Source organism: Scylla paramamosain, unplaced genomic scaffold (genome assembly GCF_035594125.1).
Source record: "Scylla paramamosain isolate STU-SP2022 unplaced genomic scaffold, ASM3559412v1 Contig110, whole genome shotgun sequence".
NCBI lineage: Eukaryota > Metazoa > Arthropoda > Malacostraca > Decapoda > Portunidae > Scylla > Scylla paramamosain.
In genome coordinates, this window is record NW_026973775.1 from 252,501 (window position 1) to 260,000 (window position 7,500).

Here is a 7,500-nt window from a genome sequence, read left to right on the forward strand (position 1 = left end):
CCTAAATTAAGCAAAGCTGGCCTAACCTAACCTAACATAACCTAACTTAACCTAACCTAACCTAACATAACGTAACATCACCTAAACTACCCTAAACTAACACTAACAACCTAACCTAAATTAACCTAACCTAACCTAACTTAACCTGACCTGACCTAATCTAACCTAACTTCGCCTTACTTGAATTACATTCAAGTATCGATCAGTCAGTGGAGCCGAGGCTTGCTGGTTTTTCCCATCCTTCACAACCCAACCGACACATATACACACACACACATTCTCTCTCTCTCTCTCTCTCTCTCTCTCTCTCTCTCTCTCTCTCTCTCTCTCTCTCTCTCTCTCTCTCTCTCTCTCTCTCTCTAACTCCCTTCGTGATTTCTGGCATCTAGCCAAAAAGTATCTCCAATAACTTTGCTGCTTCTTCTTTCCCTACTCTATTTCAACCAGATGGCACCACTGCTATCGCATCTATTTCTAAAGCTGAAATCTTTGCTCAAACCTTTGCTAAAAATTCTACATTGGACGATTCTGGGCTTGTTCCTCCCTCTCCTCCACCCTCTGACAACTTCATGCCACCTATTAAAATTCTTCGCAATGATGTTTTCCATGCCCTCGCTGGCCTAAACCCTCGGAAGGCTTATGGACCGGATGGGGTCCCTCCTATTGTTCTCCGAAACAATGCCTCCATGCTTGCACCTTGCCTATTCAAATTCTTTCAGCTCTGTCTGTCAACACTACCTTTCCTTCTTGCTGGAAGTTTACTTACATTCAACCTGTTCCTAAAAAGGGTGACCGTTCTAATCCCTCAAACTACCATCCTATTGCTTTAATTTCCTGCCTATCTAAAGTTTTTGAATCTATCTTCAACAGGAAGATTCTTAAACATCTATCACTCCACAACCTTCTATCTGATCGCCAGTATGGGTTCCGTCAAGGCCGCTCTACTGGTGATCTTCTGGCTTTCCTTACTGAGTCTTGGTCATCCTCTTTTAGAGATTTTGGTGAAACTTTTGCTGTTGCCTTGGACATAATTATCAAAAGCTTTTGATAGAGTCTGGCACAAAGCTTTGATTTCCAAACTACCCTCCTACGGTTTCTATCCTTCTCTCTGTTTACTTCATCTCAAGTTTCCTTTTTGACCGTTCTATTGCTGCTGTGGTAGACGGTCACTGTTCTTCTCCTAAATCAATTAACAGTGGTGTTCCTCAGGGTTCTGTCCTGTCACCCACTCTCTTCTTATTATTCATTAATGATCTTCTAAACCAAACTTCTTGTCCTATCCACTCCTACGCTGAAGATACCACCCTGCACTTTTCCACGTCTTTTCATAGACGTCCAACCCTTCAGGAGGTAAACATATCACGCAGGGAAGCCACAGAACGCCTGACTTCTGATCTTTCTAAAATTTCTCATTGGGGCAGAACAAACTTGATATTGTTCAATGCCTCAAAAAATCAATTCCTCCATCTATCAACTCGACACAACCTTCCAGACAACTATCCCCTCTTCTTCAATGACACTCAACTGTCCCCCTCTTCTACATTGAACATCCTCGGTCTGTCCTTTACTTATAATCTGAACTGGAAACTTCACATCTCATCTCTAGCTAAAACAGCTTTTATGAAGTTAGGTGTTCTGAGACGTCTCCGCCAGTTTTTCTCACCCCCCCAGCTGCTAACTCTGTACAAGGGCCTTATCCGTCCATGTATGGAGTATGCTTCACATGTCTGAGGGGGGTTCCACTCATACTGCTTTTCTAGACAGGGTGGAATCAAAAGCTTTTCGTCTCATCAACTCCTCTCCTCTAACTGACTGTCTTCAGCTTCTCTCTCACCGCCGCAATGTTGCATATCTAGCTGTCTTCTACCGCTATTTTCATGCTAACTGCTCTTCTGATCTTGCTAACTGCATGCCTCCCCTCCTTCCGTGGCCTCGCTGCACAAGACTTTCTTCTTTCTCTCACCTCTATTCTGTCCACTTCTCTAACGCAAGAGTTAACTAGTATTCTCAATCATTCATCCCTTTCTCTGGTAAACTCTGGAACTCCCTGCCTGCTTCCGTATTTCCACCTTCCTATGACTTGAATTCCTTCAAGAGGGAGGTTTCAAGACACTTATTCATCATTTTTTGACCACTGCTTTGACCCCTGTATGGGACTGGCATTTCAGTGGGCATTTTTTTTATTACATTTTTGTTGCCCTTGGCCAGTGTCCTTCCTACATAAAAAAAAAAAAAAAAATAGTAGTAGTAGTAGCAGTAGTAGTAGTAGTAGTAGTAGTAGTAGTAATGCTATTTTTCATATATTTAGTAATTTTTTTTTTTCATATTATTATTTATATTTATATTTTTTGTTTTGTTTTGACATTCATACGAATGCTATAAAGGTGAAGCATAGAAATTTATTTGATTGATTAATTAATTTATATATCTATTTATTTTGATTTTTTAAATTAATTAATTTATTTATTTTTATTATTATTATTTTTTTTTTTTATGTCTCTATGATAAGCAAAGCATTATAGAATTTATGAAAGCACATATCCTCTAGAGTCTTGCCCTACAAAAGATTCTGTAAAGTAAAAAATAAAGGGAATAAGTGTCAGTGACGTTTGATGAATAGAGGAAGGCGTGGCAGAAATTACCATAAAACGTATATAAATGAAAATTTATCTTCCTCGTATTTTCCAACTTGCGTTTGCTTCTTGAAAATTTAACTGGGTGGGTCATATAGCAGACATATTGTTCTTTCCTCCATTGTAGTTTGTTTCCAGCAAGCCCCCTAAATAAAGTTTCTGTTTTTTTTTTTTTTTTTTTTTTTTTAAAGAAATGAGGAATTACATTCTAACGCTGATCACTGAGCGGAGCGTAGACGAGCTGCTATCCTCAAGGACGTTACCTCTCTCTCTCTCTCTCTCTCTCTCTAAATAAGACTTTAAATAAAAAGAATATATATATATATATATATATATATATATATATATATATATATATATATATATATATATATATATATATATATATATATATATATATATATATATATATATATATATATATATATATTAAAAGACAATGAATATCCTCTGGGGAAGGGGTGACAATCCTTATTTAACCCTTAATTTCAGTTGAATTTTGACAAGTCTACGTTAAAATGTTTCCATTTTTCTGCAGTGATAAAGAAACGTAGAGGGGTAGCTAATATATTTAATTGTTAATTGTATCTTTTTTTCTTTCTTTTTTTCATTTATTCTTTTATTAATTTTTCTTTTCATTGCTTAATTATGCATTATGCCGACACTGCAGGTTACAATTGCAGATATTGCAAGTATTTTTGACACAATACAAGTACATCCAGCTAAACTATTGCTACAGTATAGAGAGAGTATTTCGATTACATACCTTATTCTTCATCTTCTTTTCTTCTTTTTTTTTTTTAATAAATATAATAATAAATAAATAAGTAAATAGGTATTGTCAAATGAAATCGTCGAGATTACGCAGGGGTTTCGGGCAATACTTGGATGGGTGACTACACAAGCCTCATCTGTCTGAAAAAAAAATAAATAAATAAAAAAAATAAGAATAAGAATAGGGAGAATGAACGAAAATTTTAAGTAATAAAGATAACAGTAAGAATTATTATAACAAGAATAAGAAAAATTACAATAAAGGAATATAAAAAAAAAGAAAGAAAGCATCCCATGTCTTTCTTCCTAATTGTCATAGAAGGGTGAATTCTTTTGTATATTTTCCAACATTTCCAATACAACGATATGAATGGGGGAAGAAAGAATAAGAATAATAGAAAGAAGGCCTCCCAACACCTAGTTCTCCGGTCTTGGCCAATTAGCTAACGGCGGGATCAGCGCAGTTAAGCAGGGGGTCCGGGAAGAACTTGGATGGGTGACCACAAAAGCCTCATCTCTCTGAGAATAGAAAAAAATAGCAATAAGAATGAGGAGAATGAACGAAAAACGAAAATAATAAAATAACAATAACAACTATAATAAAAAAAAGAAGATTAAGAATAAAAAGAACAAAAATAAGGGAAAAAAGTAATAATATATCTCTCTTGCTAATTGTCGTAGAATTATGAATGAAGGGTTAATTTTAGTGCATATTTTCCAACATTTTCAGCACAACAATGCAACAACAATACAGGAAAGAATAAGAATAAGAGAAATAAGCCCTCCCAACACCTTGTTCTCCGCTCTTGACCAATCAGCTGACGGCGGGATCAGCAAGGTTAAGCAGGGGGTCCGGGCAGAACTTGGATGGGTGACCGCACAAGCCTCATCTCTCTAAAAGTAGGATAAATAAGAATAAGATAAGGAAGAATAATAAAAAAAAATGAAAATAATAAAGATAACAATATTAATTATGACAAGAATAAGAAAAAAATAGAATAAAAAGAATGAAAAAAATAAGAATATCACAACTTTCTTGCTAATTGTCTTAGAATTTTAAATGACATGTCAGTTCTGCTGTATATTTTCCAAGATTTGTTATGAATGAGGGAAGAAAGAATAAGAATAAGAATAAGAATAAGAACAAAATGAATTAGACTAACAATAATGATCACATCTTTCATGCGGTGACTGCGTGGGCGATGAGCCTCACTGGACGTTTCTGACCAATCACAAGGCAGGGTTGGAGTCGTCGGGCCCACCCGATTCATATATAAAGGGATTTTGTGGGAAGCGCGGGCAGACTCAGCTGAGTGTTCGTTGTGAGTTGTTGTTACCACAACTATGGCACGTACCAAGCAAACGGCTCGCAAGTCCACTGGTGGCAAGGCGCCCCGCAAGCAGCTTGCTACAAAGGCAGCTCGCAAGTCTGCTCCAGCCACTGGAGGTGTCAAGAAACCCCACCGTTACAGGCCTGGAACCGTTGCTCTCCGTGAGATCCGCCGTTATCAGAAGAGCACTGAGCTGCTTATCAGGAAACTGCCTTTCCAGCGCCTGGTGCGTGAAATTGCTCAGGATTTCAAGACTGACCTCCGCTTCCAGTCCTCTGCTGTCATGGCTCTCCAGGAAGCTTCCGAGGCTTACCTCGTGGGTCTGTTTGAGGATACCAACCTGTGCGCCATCCATGCCAAGCGCGTGACTATCATGCCAAAGGACATCCAACTGGCTCGTCGCATCCGTGGCGAGCGTGCCTAAGAAGTCATCCACGAATGATCTTCATAACAGCAATATCTAGGCCCTTTTTAGGGCCAAACATCTCTTTCATTAAAGAATTTTCATAGACAATCTGTTTGGTTTTGTGGAAGAAAATATTTATTTTCCATCTTTCAGTATCAGGTATCGACTTTCAACTCAATATCCTTCCCCCCTTTTTTTTTTTTTATATTATTATTATTATTCCCTCTTCCATGGCCATATCTCTTTCACTTGGGAGAATTTTTATCTTTCTTTATCTCTATTTTTTTTTTATCTTTTCTTTATCTCCACAGAATAATAATCACGATAATAATAAGCATAATAATAATAATAATAATAATAATAATAATAATAATAATAATAATAATAATAATGATACAATAATTATTATAATAATAATCATAATAAAAACAACAATATTAATATTATTAATAATGATAATAATAATAATAATAATAATAATAATAATAATAATAATAATAAAAATAATAATAATAATAATATTAATAATAATAACAATAATTATAATAATAATGCATTTGTCTATATCGTATCTTTTTTCCTTTTCAAGTGTGGCTCCAATGGAGCCGGGTATTATTTTATACTGGCAGCAGTATACTGGCCGCCTGTTTACTTGGAGGAGGTATACTTGGTAACAGCCTTGGTGCCTTCAGAAACAGCGTGTTTTGCCAGTTCACCAGGCAGAAGAAGACGGACAGCGGTCTGGATTTCCCGGCTGGTGATGGTGGAGCGCTTGTTATAGTGTGCCAGGCGGGATGCCTCGGCAGCGATGCGCTCGAAAATGTCATTCACGAACGAGTTCATGATTGACATGGCCTTGGAGGACACGCCAGTGTCTGGGTGGACTTGCTTGAGCACCTTGTAGATGTAGATGGAGTAGCTCTCCTTCCTCCTGCGCTTCTTCTTCTTGTCGCCCTTGGCAATGGCCTTCTGTGCCTTGCCAGCTTTCTTGGCAGCCTTTCCTGATGCTTTGGGAGGCATAGTGTCGCCGTACTGCTGTGAGAACGAGTGTGCGTTTTCTCAGTTGAAAAGTGGTATATATATTAGCGTGCCTACTCAGGATCAGGAGTCGCCACCTCAGCGAGCGTCCTGATTGGTCCAGACGCGCTCTGGGCCGATCTGATCTCGCGTATATATAGCCGTTTTTCCCAAAATTCACTACTTGCTCGCAGAGCTACCGACGAGGTTAGAGTACTCGCGCTCCTCATTTATCACCAACAACAACAACTACTACTACTACTACTACTACCACAACATCCATTATCATGTCTGGACGCGGCAAGGGAGGAAAGGTGAAGGGAAAGTCAAAGTCCCGTTCCAGTCGTGCTGGACTCCAGTTCCCGGTCGGCAGGATTCATCGCCTTCTAAGGAAAGGCAACTACGCCGAGCGCGTGGGTGCTGGTGCCCCCGTGTACCTTGCGGCAGTTATGGAGTACCTGGCTGCTGAAGTCCTTGAGCTTGCCGGCAATGCCGCCCGTGACAACAAGAAGACTCGCATCATCCCACGTCACCTGCAGCTGGCCATCCGCAACGACGAGGAACTTAACAAGCTCCTCTCCGGAGTCACCATTGCACAGGGTGGCGTGCTGCCCAACATTCAGGCCGTGCTCCTTCCCAAGAAGACTGAGAAGAAGTAAATAAAGGGCCTCCCTCCCCTTCAGCCAATATCACCATCAATCCGGCTCCTCTTCGGAGCCACACGTTCAAACATCTAGAGAGTTGTGTAGACTATACTGGTATATCAATAATAAGCAAGTAGTGTATTTATTTTCGAGTTAGTTATTTGTTATTATTATTATTATTATTTAGTCAGGCACGCAAGTGACCGAGAATAAATATGTATACTATATTTCTACTAATGTACCTGCTGTGTGTCACAGTGGAGAGTTGATTAGATGTGTTGCCTATTGTGATATGTTGAGCGTCTTTTTCATCTCAATGTATATTTTGTTTTATGAGAAACTGAGAACGATGAGGGGCGTGATCATTGAAATAAGTCAATGATAATAATAATAATAATAATAATAATAATAATAATAATAATAATAATAATAATGATAATAATAATAATAATAATAATAATAATAATAATGATAATAATAATAATACTTGGAGAAGACCTGATGAAGTGAGAAAGATGGTTATAATTAATAATGGTTTCTTTTCTTAGCTCAGATAGTGATAGTGAACATGGTTATGAGAAAGTAGTAGTAATAATAGTAGTCTATGGTCCTTCTTTCTTTTCATGTTTGTGGACCTTAAAAAGGTCCGGGAGATGATGTTATTCAATGATGATAATGCAAGCTGAATAGCTGGC